Here is a 26559-nt window from a genome sequence, read left to right as displayed (position 1 = left end):
GGAGAAGTGTGATTTGGTTTGGAGTGAATCCTAAAGGGAAGAACCTTAAAACTATTGTTGATTGAGGCCATCATGGAAGGCTAGCAAGTGTGTGGGAACCTGGTCTTGTCAGAGGAGAACCACAACGTCAAGACAATGGTTGTAATCTCTTCTTGATATCAATATATATGCAACTATCGATTGATTTCCTACATGATTTGTCATCTTACATATTCATGGCTTAATGTTTCTTGACTTGTTAAGTAGGTTGAATTACAATTTGTCTATTATCACAATTGTTGTTTGTTATTGTTTACTTGTTTCAGGTGTTAGAAGAAGGAAGCGATAGATAGCTGGAGCGAGCAAGCAAGGACATCATCAAATGGGATAAGCGTGCTAAGAGGTAGGCCCTCTTAATTAGTTTTAATCTAAGGAAATCTTCCATTGAATGTATCTGTTGTGGCTAGACCCATTATCAGGCTAGAGGAATTTGTTTGTGTCTGCAATTATAATTTTACTTCACCACAGCAGGTATGTTAGTTAAGGATTGTTATATGCATTAGTTTTATAAACATTAGGCTTATGTACATGTATTTTGATGTTATGGTTGCATACATGATAGATTCTAGTTGATTGTTGTAGTTATATGCTCATGTGTCGAATAGGCATGCATGATAGTAAGATGTGGTTGTATGCATTGCTTTTGTTGTTTATGTTATATAACATGATGATTATGTTATATGTTATTGATGAAGTATCTTATAGGTTAACTTGTTGTTGTTAAATGATAGTTAGCTTGATTACTAGGGTTATTACATTAAGGTCTTGAAGTTTTATGTATCCTTCTAAATTGGATTGGCCTATGCAGATGGTTATGGGTTACAACATTTAGGTATGAGCCAACATAATTGTGATATGGTGTTGTAATAATGTAGATTTACTTTGTATATGTGTGAATGATAATTGTGTATGAGCTATGATGTAAACATGCTAGCTACTGATTATTTGCATATCATGATCTTATTCATATTTGGGTTAATGTATTGTGAAGATATATCGTGCTAATATGGAATGATTATGAAGACAACATTGCCTCCCATGAGATACATTAAGGTATGAGTTTGTTTATGTCATATATTTGGCGCTTGACTGTTTGATTATGTCATCTAGTTAATTTATTTAACATGGTATGGTTGCAAGTTGGTTGAATGTTTGATGAATTGCATAATATGAGTATGTGTTCAAATGATTTTGTTTTAAGATGGTTGTACTAACACATATATGCCAAGACAGTTGATATGTACTTGAGTATAGTAGGTGATAGTTGTAGCATTGTGTCTAAGGACTATGAGTTTACTATGGATTATGACATGATTGTTAGTCTTGGTAAAGGTTGACACATATATGTTGAGACAGTTGATATGTACTTGAGTATAATAGGTGATAGTTGTAGCATTGTGTCTAAGGACTATGAGTTGATTATGGATTATGACATGATTGTTAGTCTTGGTAAAGGTTGATTTCAAATTGTTATATATGATTGTTTTGGTACTTATAACATGAGACTCACATGTGTGAGCAAGTTGCAGGGAAACATGCTTGTTATTAGCGTGACAAGGTAACAATTGATTGCTTATATAACTAATAGTTGGGTGATGTGATAGTACTAGTAAGCCTAAATTGCAACAAGGTAAAAAGGGAAAAGGAAAGGAGTTGGACAAGAATTCATTTGGTGATGTTTGGAAAACCCTAATTCCAAAGAAATGAGTGTTTTTCATACATGAAGTCTTATTAACCATGATTTGTCTGAAATTATGTGGATATGTGCTATATTCATGGGCATGTAATTGACAAATATATTAGCTAGTCTCTAGTTACATGTGGATATGTCGAGGTAATTGGAGTCCATTGAGAGATGGTGTGGATGTGTTCAGTTACAAGGAAACATTCTTGGCACAAAAAGTTAAGCTAATTGGTGAATTTCTATGTTTATTTATGCACTAATAGTTATGTGTTTATGGAAGTATACATTCACTACATAGTTGGTTATACAGACCTTATACTCTTGTAAAGACCAAATTTGGTCATAGTGATAATTTTTCCTAAGAATGAGAACATATGAATAAGATAGACAATACCTAATAGTGCTAACACTGCTTCAAAAATATTTGCCAATAATACATTAACCCTGGTGGGCAAATATCCTTAACATGTCAAGCTAATACATGTATTGGAGTTCTATTTGTCATAACCAATTAATGAGACCCAATGGGACTAGAAGAGTGCACAGTTGGACTACTAACTCACTGTGGCCAATATAAGGTTAATAAAATGTTTAGCTCACCATGATGCTTAACTGCACATCATGTGTTATCAAAATTGTGAGAATAAGTGAGAATGTAATGGGATGGGACATACACTATGGACTCTATCCAATAAGGAATCAATAACCCAAGTCTCCATGAAAACAAATAATAATCATGTTAGTCGTTGTTAGAAATTGGTCTTCTACTTATATCATCCTAGATTAGAATCCCTATCAATATCACGATCAATTATCATAGACTATAACAAAGGTCACTAGATGTGAAAACATTTTTTCTCCTTGTCTCGATATTTGTAAATTGTTCCTTTGATCAATATCCCATTGAGTTTCTAGTTCTTGTAAAATTTCATTTGTCTTCCTATGGTACAGGTGTAAGGCACTATCTGTTACAATGAGATACATATATTTACATATCAGGCTACTATACTAAAAAGTATGACATGACAACTTAATTTCCCTCGTTAGATATAAATTTTATAATAAACAATATGTAAATATGCATATTTAATTACATACAATGAAAAAAAGTACATTGAAAAGAACTATTACAGATTCTTCTGTGATATTTCATGTAAATATATTTACATAGTAGGCTATGCGATACATTTCAAACACATCATTCTTTCTGTCTTTTTTTCAATATACTAGATTCTTAATAGAGATTTCTTCCAAAATTTGTCCAATAATGTTGTTGCTTCATAAATAAGTAATAATACTAAGAATAATGATGAACCGGCCTCACTTCACGTACCTCAATGTTGCATCAGGCACATATAACACCTGCACCAAATTGTTTAGTGCAAAGATAGTCAATGAACTTAGTAATCAATCATATGAAACTTAATGACAATGAAATAAGAGTTTCAAGATCTTTTTGAATTGTTGGTATATTCTAAGAATCTACCTTAAGTATCCAATCCTAATCTTCCATCAGATTGACGCAATCTTTAACAAGTTATATTTTGATGAATGAATTGTTATCCACATAATTATCTTTTCGTAGATTTATAAAGTGGAGACAACAATTTTAGCCATAAAAGATGTTGAAATGTCCCCATATCTAGGGTTTCACATATTTATTGTTTGTATTTATGAAATATAGTATTTATAAGCATCCTTTGCCTAAAAATATAAGGTGGAGATAATACTTTTAGCAATAAAAGAAATTTGAGTGACCCCACAGCTAGGATGTAACATGTCTCTAGTTTCTATCTATCAAATACAATATTCATAAGCTTCCTAGGGAGTTGGTTCAAGGCTCTCTGAGAAGAAACTTCACATCCAACCAAAAAGTGATTATTGCATTAGGGACCACCTTCACCCTAGAGAATCATTAATCTCCTTGGAAGTGGTCATTATTATTCTCACTCCCTTGTGGGATATTGGAAACATCGAGAATTAGACTGAATGAATAGCGAGTATGAACCTGCAATGAAGTGCTTAAAAGTGATTTTGACATAACAAATTCCCTTTAGGTGTCCCATGACTTGGGATGAAAAATATTACCCAATGATAAGAATCAATAATAAAAAGGTTACCTAGTGCTTTGGAGGACTTTCAAGAGTGTTATACATTTGACCATTGATATTTTTATACAATCTCTACAAAATTTTCAAACTTTGGTGAAAATATGAGTGCTTAAGCTCCTTTCGAACCTACTTTAAAAGCAAAGTCTGCCAATTCTTAAAATCTTTGTCATATAAATATAATTTCTCAACACACTTGTGACGTAATGATTAAGGTATTCATTGAAATATAGCATGTATTTGAGAGGATTTCATAGAGAAGGGCCTTACAGAGGTATTGCAATCCACATTCCCAGTAAGCGCAGAGGGAAGCAGTTTCCATAGACTTCATAACTTCATGTGTCTGTATAAATAGAAGGAGATCAATCCTTTAATCATCCATGGAATCTCTAGTATAGTGCTTGAAAGAATAAAGTATGGTTGGTCTCTATACAAACCACACCACAGGATGGTATCTGTATCCAGACAAAATGAATCAGAATAAGAAGAATGCCGCTATTTTTTTATCAATCCATCAACAAGATTCTCTAGTAAGTTTCACACATTAAAAACACCATAATGTACATACAAAGTGTAAAATAAGAGAGATAACCTCACACCGATGTACTTTGGCCATTAAAAATCTCTTAGAATAACAAGGTCATGTTTTGTTGGATTCTTTTTAGAGTTGGGCCAAACTTTCTATCAACATCCTTTATCCTCTCAATTCCTGATTGTATCTCCATTGTCAGAACTTTCTTTTGTTCCTGTGATTGATTAAAGACCTGTTGGAAGGTTCTCAAAGCTACATCAAACCTCCTGTTTTGGGTTGCCTCTTCATGCAGTTTTATTCTAAGACTTTGTTCCTAATTATGTATAGAAGTTAGTTCTTCCATTAGCAAGCACATCTACTTGATTAAATGTTCCCTCTCCTATTTAAGGGAATTCTTGTCCCTTTCTAAGTGGTGTGCTTTCTCTTCTATAACTTTCAAATTTAGAGCTCCATATGATAACTCATATTTAATCTTCTTATTTTCCTCTTGTGCAAGAGTCAACCTTACCTGAAAATCCCTGGCCCTATTTTCAGAAGTCTAACAAAGATTGAGGACATGTTGATATTGAAGGATTATTGCCTCCTCTTTTGCATGTGACTTTGAAAGAGCTTTATGAGTTTCTTTTTCATATTTTCCCAAGTGTCGAGTCCCTGTCCTAACTTTCCCATCTTGCATACTTACTGTTTTATCATATTTAGGTTTATATTTGGGACTCACATATTAATAGTAATTATGTGATGCATGTGGTAGTAATACATACATTTGATTTGATTACCCTACAAAGAATGTACATGAATCAATTGATTTGATTTTCAAGAGCATGCTCATGAGCTTAAAATTTGAATAATGTGTATAATTTAAATTTTGAAGCAACAAACAATTTTACCCTAGAATGTTGTTGGTTATAAACTTTTATTTTATTTTTATTTATGGAATTGACATAGAATATTGTTTCTTATGATTATTTGAATAGTGATTTTGTAGAAAAGAAAATTGAATAATCATTTTCAAAGGCTTATGCTTAAATTTGCATCCCTTATTTCCTATCATAATGTTGATTGTTATGCTTACACATGAAGCTGGGTTCCTTCCTTCATTTGATATCTTACCTCTATACCAGAGGTTGCATCCAAATTGTGCATTCTATTCAGTTATGGTAAGCTTTGTTATATAACATTACTTATAAAGATGCATGTGTACACATGGTTTTCTCTTAGAATTAAATTGCAAATGTTGAAGTTGGTTTAACATATCATTTTTCTCTCTGCATTATAAACATCATAACCTACAAAATGTATCTTAACAAGCATTTGTTAACACACCAAGAGACATAACATAGATGTAATAGACAATAAAAAATCACCTGGAAACCTAAAGTACTTAAACAAGTGATTATTAAGGTGTCAATTAGAATACAACACAAGTACACAAACTAGGGCTTCTAGATTGGAAAATAATGACACAAGTTGGCATCCACTGTTGGCATGAGAACCCTTTTAACTGTTATAAGTTATGTTGTCTCTAGGAAAAAAATCTCAAAGGAAACCATAGAATGCAACTTTCATGTAGGTAGACTAAATCCCATATAACTACATGCAAGAGTCCAAGTCATATACAATATCTTTAACTAGGTTATTCCTTACAACTAAAAGAAACCTTTGCATGCCTACATTTTTTGAAGATTTGTTACTCACATGGTTGGTTGAAAAAAAAAACTGTCCCTAATGATTTACCTATGCTTTTGTTGAGATTAATGTATTATTGTTTGAAGGCCCCACAAGGATTTCTACCTAATTTTCATTGGACTTATCCAATATTTCCCATTTGACATAAATTGCATGAATATATTGCGTTGATAATTAGGTGATGCCTATGGTAGTAATACATACATTTCCCAATGGGATTTAGTTGATCCTATAGAAATTTGATCCTACCATACTCCATCATGGTATATTTAGAGTTAAGGTCCATGATTCCATGTTATTGTTTCCCAAGATGTGATTCCAACAAAGTCCACATTCACCTCGTGACTAGTTTGGCAATACCTGTGACCATGTTGCTCAACCTTGCCAAGTTCCTTGCACCAAGATGTTGGCATCATGACAGTTACTTCAATGAATTTTTGATTCAAAACAATATCATAAATTCATAGGATTTCCAACGTTAATTGAATGCACATCCAGCCTCAATATTTGACTTGGAATTCTAATGACTAGTTCATTATTCGCTAAGAGTCAACTTTCCCTCAAATCATTGGTGTAATTGTGTGGAAATTTCAAACCATTTTCATTGGTGACAATCATCCACATTGGGCTTTAACTCATTGTTTTTTTCTTGGTGTAATGCCCTCACACTTCTAGTGTTTCATCCATTTGTGGTATGCTGGTTATGGTATATTCATCTAGGTAATTTTTGTAAACTATATTATGACACTAAAATCATTTGGATGGTTTGCTGACTAGTGCAAACATTGTTTTAGTGATCTCCTACTTATAAATTTTCTTAAATATTAAATGTACAACTCATAAATATTCTCTTAGGATTTACTATTGTGTAAAAAGCTTGTTCTATATTTCCCAACCTAATAATCACTTGTGGGAAAAGCTTGTGCTCTGTTTCCCAAGATAATAATCAGTTTACTATGCTTCCCAAGCTAATAATCACTACACCATTGTGTATTTTTGGTATTAAATACCAAGGCATGTGAATGGGGACTCATGAACAACCATTCATATTTGAATATGGAGTTAAATTCGTAAATTATCACAGTTCTTTGTGTTGTCACAATGGATTTTGGGAGCTGCAAATTCGTAAGTGGAGGCTTGTTTATCTAGTTGGCATTGTAAGCACTCAAATATTGAACCCAAATTGGAAGGTATATTTCTCATTCAGTTTTCATATGGAATTAGAGTGTATTGGCATTGGTGGTTAGCATTAGTCTTGGCTTTCCACAGTAAGAAAAACAAGCCTTGAAAAAAATAACAAAACATTTCTTTACAATAGGTAGGTTTGGTAGTTTACAAATATGAGATGGCCAAACATGTCTCTGGTAAATTGATTCTATGCAAAATTCTAGAATTTTTATAACATGGGTATGTTGACCACAAGACCTGTAATGATTATGAGACCACAAGACCTGTAACGATTATGAAACCCACATTACTAGTTAGAGGTGAAAATGTCTTTGTTAGTTCTTGCTATATGTTGTACATTTTCTTGATTATAACCTTTGAGAATTTTGATCCCTTTATTAGTGCTATCGAGTTGAGGACCCTCCAGAGTGGCACGTATCAACAAGCTAAGCCAGGAAAAATGTTGAGTTTACCTTCGAGAGATGATGTTGGTACAAATTCATTAGTCAGGTAATGGTTTAGAAGATGATATGATTCACTACCGAAATCTAAGCTTCATACACGAAGAAGTATATTTTTTTAATATCGATTAGGACAATGCAAAGATGCTTCCTATGTGCAGAACAATTTTTGTAGGTTGAATATCTTTTCTTGGTGATTTGATCAGGTATCCACTTGATAATCTTGACCATCTCTAGATGCCAAATGTGGGTTTAAAATAGGTAATGAATTTAGATAATATACAATATATACACTATGTAAAATCTGAAGAGCCCATTTTGACAAACAATTACCAGGGCCTTCCTCCATTTATTGTGATGAAAACAATGTGGGTTATGGCTAGCCGTTCGTCACCATTATTAAATCTAAATACATTAGGGGGGACCAATTCAATACTGCTCTTATATTTTACAGATATTCAACTGCTTAATATGGGTGAAATGAGATCATTTTCCCTTGAAATAAATGGTCAACCGTATGGTAAACTCATTACTCTGGTGCCAAATTCTTTTGCAGTAGAGATACCAATCCCATTAGACATGGTACAATACCAAATGAGATTTAACACGACCTTGAGCTCAAGTAATAGTATTATAATCAATGCTTTCGAATATTACATGATATTTGACACGAAACGGGAAACAACTTTAGAAGACAGTAAGTGTTATTTAACTATTACACTCCGCATCATTCTGAAATTGAAGGGTTAGGTGTAACCAGGTAGTGTTTAACCTGCAGTTGAATCTCTTAACGCTATCAAAAGAAGGTTCAACATAAAAAAATTGCATTGTTGATCCTTGTTACATTATCGAGTGGGACATAATCCGCTGTAGTAATATCTCTTCTATTAAAAGGATTTAGGAAATGTAAGATCCATTTTCATTTTTAGGTTTTTTTATTTGTGGCAAAAATTACAAGAACTTACCAATTCATCTTGTTTCCAACAATTTGGCGAGAATGAATCTTAGAGGATCAGTTACTCAGAGTACTAGACAATTGACTACATTAGTTAACATGTAAGTAGAATTCTCTGTGTATATACGTTGCGTAAATTTTTGTATTAGAAAATACGCAAATGATTTTGAATTATCTTCAAAGTCCAAATATTTTACTTTATTAGAGACATGAAATTCTCCCTTTTGGTTGAGACTAATCTATGAATTTTGTTTAGAGTTCCAGCAGCGTTCTTTGGAATTATTCAAATGTAAAGTAAAACAACAGTAAGCAGGCTTTGATGAACTACAATCTTTCATGTCGAAGAGCTTATGAAGGCAGCATAGCTTATATTCAAATATCATATGTTTGTATTGAAATTACCAAGTCACTTGTGAATAAACATCTAACAGGACCATTGCCAAATGTCTCAAATTTAACCATGTTGGAGAGAGTGTAAGTGCCTTGTTCTCACTGTAAACCCTACGCTCTGACGAAACCATGATAGATCATCATTTTTATAAAGCATCCACTCAATTTGCTTATCATTTAAATACCTACAAAACAAAGTAAACCCTATGCTTTGACAAACTATTATTCATTATCATTTTAATGAAGCATCCATTTTATTGGCTTGTTATGCAGACATCTACAAAACAACAACTTAAACGACAGTGTTGCAAACTGGCTCTTTGAACTTAAATACCTGAAGAAGTTGTACGCCTCTCTCCAATCTTGTTATTGTAAAATATTGCTTCATTTTTTGTCTTTCCTTTCACTTTTATGGCCATAGTTTTATAGATAGCTCAATAACTTCATAGGTTTACAGAAAACAATAGCTTCAATGGTGTAATTCCTACCCAACTTCTATCCAACCCTTCATTGGACTTCAAGTAATCTAAATTTTTATTGCCTGTATTACTTTTGCTCAATGATGGATTCTCTTTCTCTTATTTTTAGGTTCAAAATTCAGTAGACAGAAATGCAACTGAATTATCTTGACCTTAGGTGTTCTTCATTTGATTTGTTGCAGATACTCTAGGAATCATAACCTACATGTCCGGGAAAAACATAGACTGGGTCTTATCCTCAGAATAACAAAACTTGGAGGTATAGTCATTTTTTAGTATTTCTAGTGGGATTATTCTTGCATCACTAGAAACAAAGGAGAATAGAGAGTAGCATGCTAGAAAAGGAATCAAAACATGGCGTAGACAAAGGTAGGGAGATATCTTGAATTTTACAATTTTGAATAGTGGGAGTGCTCCCATGAGTAAGTATCATTTGTTTCAATCTTAGGATCATGAAAGAGTAATTATGTCCTTAACATTTTGGATTTTTATTTGTTGGATTGATCAAAAGCCTCCAACAATACAATTTACACAATGTGATTTTAACTACATATAAATTTATGTTAAGATCCATTATCTATCTTAAGGTACCTACCTACGTATTAGGAATATATTAGGATTGGAGGGTAAGGTATAAGCCATTTCTAATGAACTACATGCACAAGTGACCTGCCTATTTTAGGTTGGCTTTTGAGATTGCGAAACTAATGGTTCACTCCTTACTTGTTAGTTCCTCATCTTTTTACTATGGGTTGGGAGGTCCTTTCTTGAAGCTTACAAATATTTGATATCATGGTTTGTCTACCTTTGAATTTTCTTATATCTGTCTGGGTGACTTGGGGTGCTCCAAAAACAATGCAACAAAGTTGTAGGAGAGAGGGGTCTTCTTGCCCAATCATCTATGTCTTACCTGAAGTATAAGGTAAGATTATCCCAACCCTCCTAATTTTATTCCTAGTCACCTAGACACTCCAGAAGGAAGCAACAAAGTTGTAGGAAAGAGGGTTATGGTTGTGTGCTTGTCTGAAAGGTCTTAACTAAGCTAAAGGATAAAATTTTTCCAAACCTTGTAATGAAGGTAAGATACCTCACGTGCTTGGTTTTGAATAAGTCTTTCCAGTTTTTCCTCAAATGTCAACCCTTCTAAACTTAAGGTAAGTAAAATCTCCTTGATCTCTTAACTGAGCATAGCAATTTGTTTGTCTTATGTTGTAAGAATGTTGATTCTGATCGATAAACTATTTTTGGAGAAGAATTATGAAAGTATTTTGCTATAACCATTGTGTTTTGCTTATTGATATCAGTTTGGTGATGCTTGTCTCTATTTTAATGACCCAAATATGTTTGGGCAAACATTTTGACAGAACCTTTATTTTGACAAACCTAGTATTTGCTACTAGTTTTTTCTATCTAGGAATATTAATCCTTTAAGACTTTTCCTTTTTTGCAGGAATATAATGTTGAGTTGGAAGCTAGAGTAACATAACTCAAAGAAGAGAACAAGGAATTGCGAAAAAATAGGTATTGTGGACAAACCTATAATTGATATAAAGATCCACAGGATGTAATGCTTTCTTCAGGCAATTAGTTGTTTTATTATCATAAAATCTATGTACTAATTATTCATGGTTCATTTTGTCTAGAAAAACACGTAGAAATGGTTGAAATGTTAAAAACACACATAGAAATGGTTGAATTGCTAAAGCAACTGGTATATGAACCTAGAAATCTAGCTTTGCAACCTACTTGGATTAATATTTATCTATGCACATGATTTAAATGTGGGGATTAATATTATTGTCATATCATGTTACAATAATCTAGATATAAGTTTTGAGGGGGGTGTAACATGGCCTTGAACTTTTGTTGTTGACCCATGAACCCATTCATCACCATTTTTCCTTAATTTCAATTAGTTTATATATATTCCGCTAAGGTGTTTTGAGAGGATAAAAGCTTTATCACTTTGTTTGGTAAATGTGATTGGTATTCATTGATTTGATTCTTTTAATTCTTGGTTGGTTCACATATTTTAATTTTTAATTTATTATTATTCACATTCACAAATGAAAACCTATTTGTGAGGGTTGAAGACACAAATAATTCATCTTGAGGATATTGGATGTGAGGGTGTGGGTGAGTTCACTTCTTCTGGGGTGAATTTAGTATATATATATTTTTTATTGAGCAAAAGATACACCGAAATTATGGGATTTAAAATCTCTCAAATTTGCAAACTTATTGACATATTCGTGTTGCAAGAGTTTTTATTGTTTAATTAGTTTGCGTCTGAATTTAATGTAAATCTAGCTATTGTGTTTTCAACCATTCCATTCAAAAGAATCATTTTCAATTTACTGATATTTGTGACTGCTTTTATTAAATTTATTTTGAGAGTGATTTTGATATAATTTCAGTCATTGTGATTTTAATTTGGATGTACTTTTATTTTAAGTATTTAATTCAAAATTCTATTGTAATTATAAATGAAATAAAATTAATCAAAATTTCGAGTTATTGAGATTTTATTTTTATTTTAATTGTTTTATTATATTGTTTAACGAAATTATTTTTATTGCCATTTTTCTTGTGAATCTTAAAAAAAAAAGGTTTCATTAACAGTGAAAATAGAATTAGTTTTAAAACTGATTGTGCAGTTAGTCTTGGAAAGAAAATAAAAGACAACCTCTTTGATTGCAAGGACTGGAGTGGTTCCTAACGCTTAACGATGAAAATTTTTGTTTTCTTCAAATTTCTTTCCACATTCCCCTAATACTTCTATCTATGTTACTTTGCACCTCTTGGTGCAATTGATTTTTAGCTTGTTACATGAGTCATGCTACATGAGTGTGACATTGAGCTAACTCCATTGAGTTATTTTTATCAAGTTAAAAAATTGGGATGCATGATTTTTTATTTTACAAAGATTACCCATTATGTGTCAATATTTTTTTAAAATCAGTGCCTATATATGGAATTCCAATGACTACCATACTCTCACATAATTCTTTAAAGGGTGTTAGCTCAATGGAAGAGAACCTACTTATAAATCAGGGGGTTGGTTGATCGATTCCACTGCATCCTAATATGAACTAATCAATGATATTGTAGTTAATTTTTAATTAAATACTTCTAATTTCGGTTTATTTCAATGGTGAAATATTTTTCTAGATTCATTATTTTATATTGTCTCTAAATAGACAAAAGTGATGTTGTATTATCTTTGAATGTAATTTTTTGTTGTCTCTAAAGAGACAATAGTTAGGATCAAAGACATTGTCTCTTTAAAGACTATGTCTTTAATCCCAACTATTGTTTCTAGAGAGACAAAAATGAAATTGTCTTTGGAGAGACAAAAATGATTGTGTTATATGTTGTCTTTATAGAGATAATATTTTAAGACAATTTAATTTGAGACACTGGTTTAAAGAAAATATTTAAGACAATACACAAGTTTTCTTTTGTGTCAAGTTAAGACAATTTACCCAAAAATTGTCTCAAAACCCCCTTTTGTGTTGTAGTGTCTGTATGCAACTTATGTAAATTATTTTGTTTCCTTTTGAATTTTTAAAGTGTCATTTTTCTCCTATTAGCTTGAGACACCATATATACATATACATATATTAAATTTCAGGTTAATCAAAGTGGGAAATTTTGTGCTTAATTCATATCTATGCTAGTAAACAATCACAATCGAAAATATAGGTAATTTACGGATTCGGTTTTCACTTCTAAAATTTACAATGCTTCCCTTCGCCAACGTTGTTTTCAGATTGTACATCAACAAATTTAAATTTACATTTACACCAAATTAAATCTAAATTTCCATTGTAGATTAAAAAAATTTAGTCAATGTATGAATACTAAATGGTGTGTGTGGGCAACAAGGAGTTATATGCTCTACCGTTTCCTAGCTGAAATGGTCTACTATACATATTGTAAGAAGGTTTCACACCATGTGATTCCGTTCAAAATTGATACGTCAACCAGATTTACGATTCACTCATAATCAGTAACTTGGATCGGAACATGAATGCTCATATTCTGAAATTTTCTTCTTTACTTTGGATTGGAATTGCAATGAATGAATTCATTGTAAAAGATAGTAAATCGTGACTTGCAAGACTTGTATACTTTCTTTGGACTTCGCACCAATATTCTTTATGACATTTGAAAACTGTCAATTACTACCTCTCGGTCTTGGAGTAGAACCTAGCTTGTGTTTATTGCTCTTTTTCTTTTGGAGGTGATAATTGTTGTTGCTATGATGGGATTTGATGATGTTGATGTTCCTTGATTGAAAATTATCATGGATTATTTTCATATGACTGACCCTAGGGCTATTACTGGATGTGGAGAGTTATTGTTCCATCACCATGGAATTTATTCCTTTGGATTTCTTTGTTGATGTAGAGGTTTCCATTTTATTAACCATCAGGACACTCGGTTTCATCCTGTAAGATAAAGACTTCTTATTGGAACCACTCTTTGCGGACCAACCACTTTTGGGATTTAGGATCTCTTGAACACATCCCAATGGATCTTTCTCCATATCACCCTTGGTAGCTTGGAAGCTAGATTCATTGTCGACAAGGGAATTGAGGTTGATACCAATGGCTAAAAGACTATGGAGGGCGATAAAATGTTATTATTCTTCAGAAACCTAGTGTTGGTATGGCCAGCGAGGAGAAATAAGGGGATCATAATCAGAAGTGGAATTATACTGCTCTTCATCATAAATATCGGTGTTAGCAGACAACCAATATGATATCAGATAGAGGTAGACGGATAACAGATGAATGTACGATATCAGATGAATTTTAACACAGACAATACGATATTTGATGGATTTGAGGGACAAGAAGATGTTAGGAAGTAAGAGAAAAAGGGAACACAGAGAGTTGGAAGACTTGGGTAGGGAAACATGGCAAATAATGCGAATATTTTATAGATAATGATATTGTGAGAGAGGGAACTCCATCGCCGCCTCCTCTGACATGCGTGCATATTCACGATCATCACGCAAGTGCAAAATCATTGACAAAATGGTTCAGGTTTTCTTTCATCTGGTGGGTAGTAGCAATGGGCTGGTCACTGGGCAGTTGAAATTTCAAGTATAACCTGGTGTAAGCAGACGCCATCCCCAGCGTTGGATAGGAGGCAAAGGGAGAAGAGGGATGGAATTTGACGGTCAAATTGTTCCTTAAATATAGTTTAAAAAGTTGCAAATTTCAAATACAAAACTATCAACATCTTTTTTATACTTGCTTTCGGCAGGTTATTTTAGCGAGTTATAGTATTTTTGGTTTTAGTAAAAAAGACTTGATTTTCAATTTAAATAGATTTTATAAAATTTGGTTTTAGTAGAAAATACTTGATTTTCAATCTAAATAGATTTTATCAAGTTTATTAAAATCTTAAATTAATTATAATATATATATATATATATATATATATAAACTAAATATTTTGAAAATCAAAAATAAATTTTGAATTTTTTTAAATTTGATTTTTTTTTTTTCATTGGTTCATTTACATGAAATGACTAATTTCATGGAGTTTAAAAGTGAATTGTAAGAGAAAAATAAATAAATAAATAAATAAAAATAAAAAAATATTTAAAAAATAAAAAATAAATCTTGTATGCAACCAAGTGTCATAACGTTTAATAAAGAGTACACCTATCAAATCTAAATATTTACGAAAATGAATTGTCAATGTATGAAGTACCAAACCAAGTGTTATAACATTTATTAAAGAGTACATCTATCAAACTATTTTAATATTTATTTTTACTATATAGTTTTACTAATAAAAATATACATTTCTTCATAATTTCAACTCATCTCATTTTCCACCACATCAAAACTTGGTTGCTAAAGGGGATGCATAGTAATCTTTGTGGTGCTCGATAATCTCGGTAATCTCTCCGATTTTAATTTCTGTGGTGCTCAAATGCTCGATAATCTCCGCAAATGAGAAGGTGAAGTTTCTTCTCGGTGGCTAGGATACGAAGGGTTTCCCTGCAGTATTCCTGCCATCATAATCAAGATCATAGCTGAAGAAGAACAGGGTTGTGGCTGGTTCAAATTTAATTCATGAGTAGAAAGAAACATGTTCTATGCGGTGATCAGTTAGGGTACATTCAATTTGATTGATATTATTATTTTAATTGTAGTTGATATTGTTCATTTGACATTTGATCACTATATTATTGTTTGATTCACAATAGATTGTTTATTAAATGAGTCTACAATTATAATTAGATTGTTGTTCAGGACTATACTAAACACTCACTCACTATTTTCCATGAGAAAGCCTATGGAAAAGCTGGTTATATTTCAGTCACTCATTGATCTTTGTTATATTCAAAGGTAATCTTTGCGGTGCTCGGATAGGGTGCATTCAAGATGATGGAAAGTTTCTTTAAGGGGCAGAATTATTCATCTTGACTGAGGTGAAATATATTTGACTAGGTATTATTTCATCTTTCATCCCACATTGATGATATTTGTAATCTCTGTTGTGCTCGAATTGTAATCTTCACGGTGCTTGGATGTTGGGAAGAGGAATAGGGTTTTGGCTAGTTCGAATTTAAACGAAAGAAAAGGATCTCGGTAAGATTTGTGGTGCTCGAATGCTCAGTAATCTCTATGAATCAAAAGTTTAAGTTTCTTCTTAGTGGCTCGGATAAAGTTTAAGTTTCTTCTTAGTGGCTAGTTTTAATAACGATTACAATACTCACCTCATTGCACTTTACTAATACTCTCTCAATTTCTCACTCTTACAAGTCTCATACATTCTATCTCACCCTATTTTGCTAAGTTGTGCTTGTTTACATTAGTACATACTCACATATCTAAGCCTTCCTTGCAAAGGGAGAGAAAGTAAAAATACTCGAAATAGTCTTGAAAAAAATTGAATCTTAGAAACACGAAGAGAAAAAAGAATGAATTAGAATTAATGACATTGCTTGAAAACAATCCTTAGAGAATAGAATAATCTTGCTTGAGAATGAAATCCAAGGAATGAAAGGTAGGATTCAAGAAATAGAATACAGTAAACAATCAATGATTAAAGAAGATGACGCCTTGAAAAGTGAGATTAAAAGCCAAAAATAACAACTAAATAATAACTCAAGCCTAAATAAGGCAGAGAGTAAATTAGATATTAAACCCATAAAAGAGGAAGTTAACAAATTGATTGAAATCAACCATGAGTGTCATAAAATAGCCTTACACCTTTTAATCACTGATATAGAAGAAAAAAAAATGAGGACACATTAGAAATAGTAAAAGTACAATTAAAAACAAAATATCAAATTCAAACATCTTATATCACAAAAGCAATCCAGGTTGGAAAGTTACTTGAGAATAAACATAGACTAATCTGTATTAAAGTAAGTTGCAATGACCACAAATTAGATATATTCAAGAAATCCTCGAGCCTAAAGGGAACCATGATATTTATAAGTGAAGATCTCATTCCAGAAGACCAAGGTGAACTAAGGAAAGAAGTCCAAAAGGTCAAGGAGGCAAGAAAAGAAGGAAAATGGGCTATCATTAGGAATAGGAAAGTTATTATTCGAGATAGAGTCCAAAATACGAATAATAAATAGGGATTAGGATCACTCAGGATCCTCTTCTAGAACTATCATGGTTTCCCATGGTGTAAAAGTCCTAAGTTAAGTTGGATCTCGAGTGATATTGACCTTATTTTTCTAGTTGAAACTTGGCAGGATAACGAATCTAGGGTTCCTCACCTTGACAAATTCATTCTTTAGTCTACTTGGAACAAGAAATCCTCTCGAAGGGGTATTTGTGGTATAACCTGTTATATTCAGAACATTTCTTCTTCTCACATCTAGCTTCATACTATCGACCCCTTCAATCAATACATTTGGATCAAGATCTTTGATTCTTCCTCCAATAGGATTTTTCTTGAAATTTCCTATTTCTTTCCTATCAACTCTACCTCTTATAAGAAAAACAACTTAGATAAGAATTGTCCTTTCACTACCTGAGAAAAACACATTCACAACCTAAGGAATGAAGTTAATATCCTTTTTCTATGGGATTTAAACACTAGAACCGCTACAAATCAAGCTATTATGTTAGGTGAGCACTCTAACCCTGATCCCTTGTGGCTTGACGAAGATGATGACATAGCTAATAGATCCAAGAGAACCTTTGAATACAAAACTGAGAACTTATTTGGTACCGAGCTCCTCAAGCTTTGTAGTTCTCAAGACTTGGTTATCTGTAATGGTATTAGCAAATGGCCTTCCTCTCGCCAGATGACATGTTTACATGGATTGGGTAGTAGTGTTGTGAACTATGCAATTTCATACACCAATGTCCGTAACGTATTACCAAATTTGAGCTTCTTAAATATTTTGAGCCTCACTGTGACCACATGCCTTTATCTCTAAACCTCAATCTTGTTATGCATACTAGCCATATGCAGGATGCTAGTGAAATCTAAAGACACAATCGTTTCGATCAGACTACTATAGACCTTTTCTTAAAGGATTTAAAAATGGATTTAAATTCCCACTTATAATAGATATATTGATCAAATTTATCACAATTACTATTATCCTTTCCACTACCATTAACAAGTTCTCTACTGAGGTTTCATATAAGAAGATTAATAAAACTTCCAACTCTTGGTATGACAAAGACTGTAAAAGTGCGAGGAAAACTATTCGAGGTGCTCCTAATGACACTGCAAAGCTGTGAAATATTAGTATATACAAAGCCCTCATTAAAGAGAAGAATTGGTCATATATTAATAAGAGAGAAGAGCATCTGCTTCACCTTTCTAAAGTTGCGCATAGAAGGTTTTGGCAAAATATACTTGTTCGTAAATTTAATGATAATCACTCGATCCCCCTAGAAAGTGGGTCATCTATCTTAAGAAGTTGTATGACTCCTCGGAAACCATGGACAACATCATTAGCACTCCTATTAAGGAAGATATTTTTTCTCTTGAGGATGTTGAGTCTGGGATTAATAAGCTCGCTAGTCGGAAAGCTAAAGATATTGAAGGTTACCAAGTTGAAATATTAAAGCTAGGAAGATCTATACTCATTCCTCATCTCCACAAGTTTCTCAACTTGGTTTTAAAGCATGGGTTCCCTAAGCCTTGGACGCAAAACCTTATTATGCCTATCTTTAAAAATAGGGACAAATTCGTTCCCTCTAACTATAGGAAAATTATGATTAGCCATGCTTTATGGTCTCATTTTTGAAAAGAATATTAGTCATTAGCTTGAATGCCATGGTAAAAGAGCTAAAGGGCAAGCTAGTTTTAGGAGATACCACTCGATTATCAACCATCATGTCACTCTCAGGATCATTGTCGAGGAATGTTGCAATAGTAAAGTTCATCTCTTTTGTTGCTTTGTGGACTTTAGAAAACCCTTTGATACCGTTCCTCAAAATAATCTTTCAAAAAGACTTGATGAGAATGATTCCTCCCGAGTTGAATGTTGTTGTGATTCACCTCTACGAGATGGTTGTTTCCAACCTTAAGACCAACAAAGGGTGGTCTAAAGATATTAAATGAAATATCAAGGTTAATCAAGGGTGTCCCCTTTCCCCTGCCCATTTTGGTATTTACATCATAAGCTAGAGGAATGTTTGGAAATCGTGGGGTGCAAGGGGATTGAACTTGCTGGTATTATTATTATTCTTCTCCTCTACACCAACGATATCATTCTTCTTGCGAGAAGCCATGAGGATATGGACAAGCAGCTTAAGACTCTTCATGACTATTTCTCCAAGATGGCTATGACAATTAATACCAACAAGAATAAAATCATAATAGTTAAATCCAAAAAGATTGCCCATGGAAATTTCGTCTATGATAACAATTGCTTAATAAGTATCTTCTTATAAATATCTGGGTATTGACATTCCTTATCAGCTCAACTGGAATTACAACATTGAGAAAATGATTATTGAAGGATGGAAAGTTTACTATGAGCTTGAAAACAATTGTAGGTTTGTCGATCTTTGTATTTGGAGTAAAAAGTGATTCCTCTTTGAGACCCTCGACACCTTTGTTGTCTTATATGGTTGTGAAGTATGGTGTTGCACTATATATAGAGAGTCGTCGAGAAATATTGAGATGATTCAAAAGAAATCCATAACCTGCAATCTCAAGCTCAAGGGAAATACCCCCTATCCTATCCTCATGATCGAGGCTGGCCTCTCCCCTATTGAAAGCAGAGCTATGTTTAAGTATCTAATGTATAAGAAGAATATTTTCAACATGGAATCCATGAGGCTTCCTAAAATTCCCTCTAACTTTAGTCAAAACCCCCACCTTCATCTCAAGCGTGGGTGGCATAAGGATGCCCAGTCTTGGCTCAATCATTGGGGGGTAAATGAGGAGATCATCCTAGGAAGAAAGGATAGTATCACCTGCAAATTTACGTATATGCGATGGGATGATAAGGAGCTAGAGGGGTAAGATGAAGCTAAGATATTATAAGGAGGTGATCAACCCCACCCTTGAGAACCCAAATTATCTTTCTATTTTGACCAGCGCGAACAAAAAAATAACATCTCTAAGATTATAACTAATTCTCATGAGCTTTGAAGTGAAATCGGGCAGTGGTCTACTCCCAAGACTCTCTCGGATGATAGAATTTGTTAGCTTTGCGATAATAAGAGGGTGGAGGATGAAAAACACTTCCGTTTAGACTGTTCGACCCTTACTCACATCCGCTCTCATTTTCCTAACATCTGTCACGCTTCCAATCTTCTTGACTTGTTAAGTCATCCCAACTATTGTGATCTTGGTGTGCTTCTTTCCCTTGTTTTTTAGCATAGGAATAAGATATTAAAGAATTACAATTAGATTATTTTTCTTCTTAAGGACCAAGCACATTGGACGTTAATCATCATCACCATCATCATCATTTCCATGAACATTTAGATTTCTTTTTAAATATAATTTATTTATTTAGATAATTTTTAATTTCTTTATTTTTTATGCTTTTTATATGAAAAAATGATATTGCATTTCAAATTTTATATATTTTTAATTTTTAATACAATATTTTAAATAATAATAATAATATAATTTTAATAGATATAAATATTAGATTATATGTAACACGTTTATGATTCCTATGTACTATACTTTATATATATAATTTTGAAAATTTTTAATTTTATAAATATTTAAATTAATCTAAAACAGTTATCAATTATTTTTTACTTAAAAATACTTTTTATATATAAAATTTTTAATTCTATAAATATTTAAATTAATTTAAAGTAATTATCAATTACTTTTTACCTAACAAACAAATATCAAACAGCAAAATTGCATGTTACGCTTCTTTCAAATATTTTCTGACATTGAAAACAAAAAAAATGTAAAAACAATTTTTGACCCATCTAATTTGAAATTCCAACCCTAAGTAAAACCAGAAAGTCGGCTATGGCGTCCCTTGAATAGGTTACGTGGCTTTCAAGTAAAGTCGCTGTCGTAAACAACTACACGATAATTAGGCGAGAAAGCTTCCACGAATTTCAGGTGTATAGAGTGTAGACCCGCCTGGAACGGAGTTGTCTATAATGCGACTTTTTGAGATTCCGGTGACGGAATCCGGCGGAAGAAATTGAGATGAAATCATGATTTTTTGCAGTTAAAATGGTTTTTTAACTGCATATTCGGATTCAGCACCCTGGAAAACCCCTGGGACGCTTTCATTGTGCAGAAATTAGCTATCAAACTTGGATTCCGATAAATCACTGCCGGATTTTCACCGGAAAAAATCGCCGGAAAGGCTTTCAAAAAGTCGCGTTAAAGACTACGTCCGCCTGGAACTGTTCATTTTATTGGCTAATCCGTCACGTGCTTGTAAAGGCACTATGCTCGAGGTGCGGGCGTCACGGTGTATTCAGGTGGATAGAGTCTAGACCCGCCTGGAACTCTTCATTTTCTTGTCTAATCCGTCACGTGCTTGTAAAGAGCTACCAAACACATGTGAGATTCTAAGACAATTGCATGCCATAACTGTTTGTTGAATAATTAAAATCTCTTTGTGCTCCAAGAGCATTTTATAAAAGGATCTAAAATAATTATTTTCCACGCAAATGAAAACTTATATTAAAAAATGAAATAATTAGGAATTTGCATTTATCAATTATTTTTATTATTTTTATTTGATAATGCAAAATAATGTTTATATTTCTTCACCCTAAAAAATTAATCTTTACCTTTTATAATAATAAAAAACAACTTCAAATTTTTGTGTGAGATTTAAGAAATTAGAATTATTATATTATGATATAATACAAATCTATCTTCATAGAACTCATATATGCATTTATTGATAATTTCTGGAACTTCAAAGAGATATAGGTGATTTCTTTTTAGTTGGTGAAATAGGAATAGTAATTGCAAATTGAATCAGTTGTTATGATTCATTTTTTTGGTATTTAAATTTACAAACCATCTATCTTGTGTGGTTATACTGTTTTCTCCTCCACATTAAAAGTTGATTTTAGAATATAAATGGAACTTGCCTTACTTGATTTATAATTAAAATAATTTAATTGATTTCAAGCATGAGATTTTTTTCTATTTATAGGATGTTTTTTTATAGTTGTGAAATGCAAACCTAGATCAGCCTTTTCAAAGATTTTTGTAAGTAAATTATAGTCTTAGCCTAAGTTCATTTATTTTTTACTTTTAATAGATAAATTTTAATTTTTACATAATTTTGCTCATTATTACAATATAAAGTTGTGGATTCACCCATTTTAGAATAAAAATTAATTATTCTTTACATAACATCCATACACAATTACCAATTAAACAACTTGTTTGAGCTTTTTCTTTTTCTTTGCTAATTTTCTATGTTTTTTAAGGCAAATTTATGTAAAAATGTTTCATGTAAATTTTATAGTCTATAATTTTTTTACCTTAAAAATTGCCAAAATTTTTGCATGAAGAGATGCTCTACAACCATAACCAATATAGAAAAAATATATAAATATAATGTGAAAAAGTATGTAAATATTTTTATATGTCATCTTAATATGTTGAATTTATATTAATATGTTCAATTATGTTGGATTTAGATTCATACTTTCAATTTAATTGAAGTAAAAGATTTGTAAATATTTACATATTGCATCAATTAAATAAAAAATAAAAAACTAAAACCTTTACATATTGGTTAATAAAAATAAATAAAAATTAAAAATCAATATAAAATTAAATATGGAAAAAATGTATTTTCTAAATTAAAGTAATAAAATTTAAAATTCAATTATTATATTATTATTTGATTTTTATAACAAACCTATTAACATGTGTCTTGAATACTCAAGATTTTATTTGTAACTTATTTTGTTTCCTGTTGAATTCTCTCCCAGACACCATGTCACGCTCCAAACAATACATAAAAAAAAATTTCATTTAATGACTAATAACTACGCCATTCTTAACCTATAATTACATCATTCTTAAACCTATACACATATACTATCTTACCATGTTTATTAACACATAATAACCATCCAAATAGGTGCATATCTACAATGGTAATAAATTTCCAACTATGTTCATGTCTACAATGGTGCGCACAATACTCAACCCAAATTTACATAATGTTTATGGGGTTTACATTGGTCATTCAACACAAAGGTTACGTGTACAAAAGTCTGCAATACGTTACATAGTTGGTCACTGTGCAATTTAATAAACATTTAAAGCAACTTTCCCCGAGACACCTCGAGCCTGCGGTTTAATGTCCGGCTCTGCCGTGGTCGATGCATCTCCGTCCATCTGGTGAGTTCAACGGCTGGATGGCATCATGCCATGTGACACCCGGTGCTTTACAGCCTGGCCGCTTGGCTTGTCAACTTCGCGCCAATGCAACCCAGAGGTTCACCGGCTATCTGACGGTGGAGATCCTTCTGCTGTAGATCAAGGGTTCCCACGATGCCACGAAACGGTAATTATGATCTTAGCTATATAATGGTGAATTCCGCCTTCGGCTCTTGTTTTGTTTCATTTTCGTAATCTCCTGAGTGTTAGCGGAGCTCTGTTCCTTAGCGTTCCTCTGCGGCTACACAGGTCTTTCTAAGGTTTAAAGCATGCTGCCTTAGTTATGGGACTCGGCCTTCTACAGCCATGAAGGTATTAGCTCTTCAACATATACCCTGTTCATTCGTTTCAGGTAACATTAATTTCCTATTGAGCTTAAGATGCAGGCTTCTGAGATTTCTCCATAGCTAAGTTTCCGTTATTGATTTAATGTCCTTCCACGGTTCTCTTTGCTACAGGTTATTAACATTTGGGGTTATTCTTCTTCACAGGTGGGTGTTGTCATCTCCTCCGAGGATGCGGAGATAACCCTCAAGGATGCGGAATTGCCCCTTGCATCTGGTTAACATATCCCTGGTAAGTCTCGGGCACATAGATACTCGTTTATGTTTTGTCTCAGGCCTGTACTGAAGTGTTACTCCCGTGACAGGGACGGCGGATTTGCTCAGTTCCTTTCACCCAGCTAGGAACTCCTCTGCCAAGAGGCTTCATAGACTTAGTTAATATTTTCATAATCGGTAGACTGTTACCCTATTTCATGTATGAATGCTGGTTCTCCAGAACGCAGCCATTACTTTATCATTGAGTTGTAATTTTCGACCCGTAAGGGTTTGACTTGATGGTTTTCATTATATAGTTGCACGGATAATCAAAAGAGTTCGGTTTTTTATCTATAATGTATCACTATATCACTGAAGTTATTCGCTCTTCCATTTGTGGTTTAATGGCGGTTTCCAAAGTTGAAATACATCTGTGTATTTGTGCTCAGGTTCACTGTTCTAATTTCTCTTTGCTTTAAGAATGGTATTGTATTCATGTTTGTCTGGCTCGATGCCTCAGCCAGCCAAGCGTAAGCCACGGCTCGGCATGAGGGGTTTCATCGTAGCGGATATTTGTTTGCTAACCGGCCGAAGGGTCGCATAACATTATGGTTACCATATCCGGCCTCGGCACTCATTCTTTTCTCTTATCATCGCATTTGTTAATAGGAATAAGTAATGCCATTTTTATTCAGCCATTGCCATTCGTATGTGCACTTTTCTACTGGTTATTTCAATGAGCATGATTATTGTACTGTCTCAGAATATTATTCATGATTCCGACTGTTAAGAAAAGAGATGTTGCAATTTCTGTAGTTTATTTTGTTTATAATGATAGCTCTATTACCTTTTTATTTTGCTTGGTCGCGAGCCTCTCTCGTCTTGATCCTGGGAAATGTGTATTAGATTCTCGGGGTTTATTGTTTGCGCTACCACACAGAGCGACTGTACCTTTCGGGCTCTTCTGAGTGTTTACATATATGTACATATGGGTTCTTTCTGTGACTAATAATTATACGCATATCTTTTTCACATGCAAGAGGGTTTATATCTGTCCATTTCGGATTTGCTATCGACTCTATTCAGGGGTTATCATAACCCTGTTATTGAGATTGTTCTACATTTCGCTACTGTTTTCTCTTTGAACTTAGAGTTCTTTCCTCAGTTAAAAGTTCAGTCCAACTATTATATTTGAGTCGACTTCCATGGTCCACACAGATTACTATAAACATTTTCATAATATCATTAAAGAGGAATAGGCTGGTAGCTGTTAACTTAGTTTACTTTCCACAGTACAATACAGAAACATTTTAACAGATAAGTAAGTGATAAACCATACCTGTTTATCTGCCAAACCTCTTTATAATGCTTGTCAATCCACCCGTCCGTAGGAAGTCTTCGCTGAGCTTCCACCCCCAAGCACTTGCAGGTCCTACTCGACCGCAATATCACTGGTCTCGCCAGTCAATGCTATCTGATCCTAACCAGACATAGCGTGCACAGGAAAATTTCCTTTTCCACTTATGCTATCTGATCCTAACCAGACATAGCATTCTTTTTTTCATTTCTTCTCTCTGCCATCTGATCCTAACCAGACTTGGCATTTTTCCCCTTTTTTCCTCTGGGGTCTCAACTACCTCCAGGTAGTTAGGGTAACTGATTCCTCAGTTACTAACCATGATTAATCATAACTCAATTCAAAATGGTACCAACACAACTGTCTTTTTATTAACATAACATTAACAACAGGATTATACATATTTTAAATAAAGTCTTTGTTCCATAATTACTTCACTAGTTACTAGCATTTACTTTTCACAAGGGGTGTTACATCTCCCCCTCCTGAAAGTCTACATCGTCCCGATGTTGCTGCTTATCCAAAAACAGTCTGGGATAAGTATCCCTCATCATTTGTTCATCTTCCCAGGTGGCCTCTTCAGGCCCAAAGTGCTGCCACTGCACTTTAACCTGGCTGATGACCTTTCTCCGCAGCTCGACTCTTCTCTGATCTAATATGTTCACTGGTTCGACCAGGAACTCTCCTTCCGGTTCCACCTGAAACACATAACAATTAAATCAGTTGTTTTACTAGTATTTCATTTCAGTTTACATTTGATGACAGTCTTTCCTCACCTGAATGTCCTGCCAACTTATTATATGCCTAGGGTCATACACATATCTCTTTAAAACTGATACATGGAAGACATTGTGAACCCGAATATGGCTGGGTAGGGCGAGCTGATAAGCTACCGGCCCTACTCGTGCCAGAATTTGGAATGGTCCACAAAAGCGTGGTGCCAGTTTGGCACAGGCATTCCATTGAAGGGTACTCTTCCTAGCTCGAATTCTGATGTATACATGTTCACCCACTTGATACTCTTTAAATGTTCTCTTTCGGTCTGCAAAATTCTTCTGCCTATCTTGTGCCATCTTTAAATTAGCTCGGACCCTTTTTACCATGACCTCCATCTCTTCCAACATTTCAGGTCCTAACAAGAATTTGTCCTCCGGTCCACCCCAACTAGAGGGTGTGCGGCACTTCCGGCCATATAGTACTTCGAATGGGCTCATCTTCAAGGATGAGTGGTAGCCATTATTATAGGTGAATTCCACTAGATGTAGATACTCCTCCCATCGCGTAGGTTGCTGCATCACATAAGAC

The sequence above is a fragment of the Pinus tabuliformis genome, chromosome X (genome assembly GCF_031772625.1).
Source record: "Pinus tabuliformis cultivar Carrire ecotype Pingquan chromosome X, CPIR1, whole genome shotgun sequence".
Taxonomy (NCBI): Eukaryota; Viridiplantae; Streptophyta; class Pinopsida; order Pinales; family Pinaceae; genus Pinus; species Pinus tabuliformis.
Note: the sequence above shows the minus strand (reverse complement) of the source record.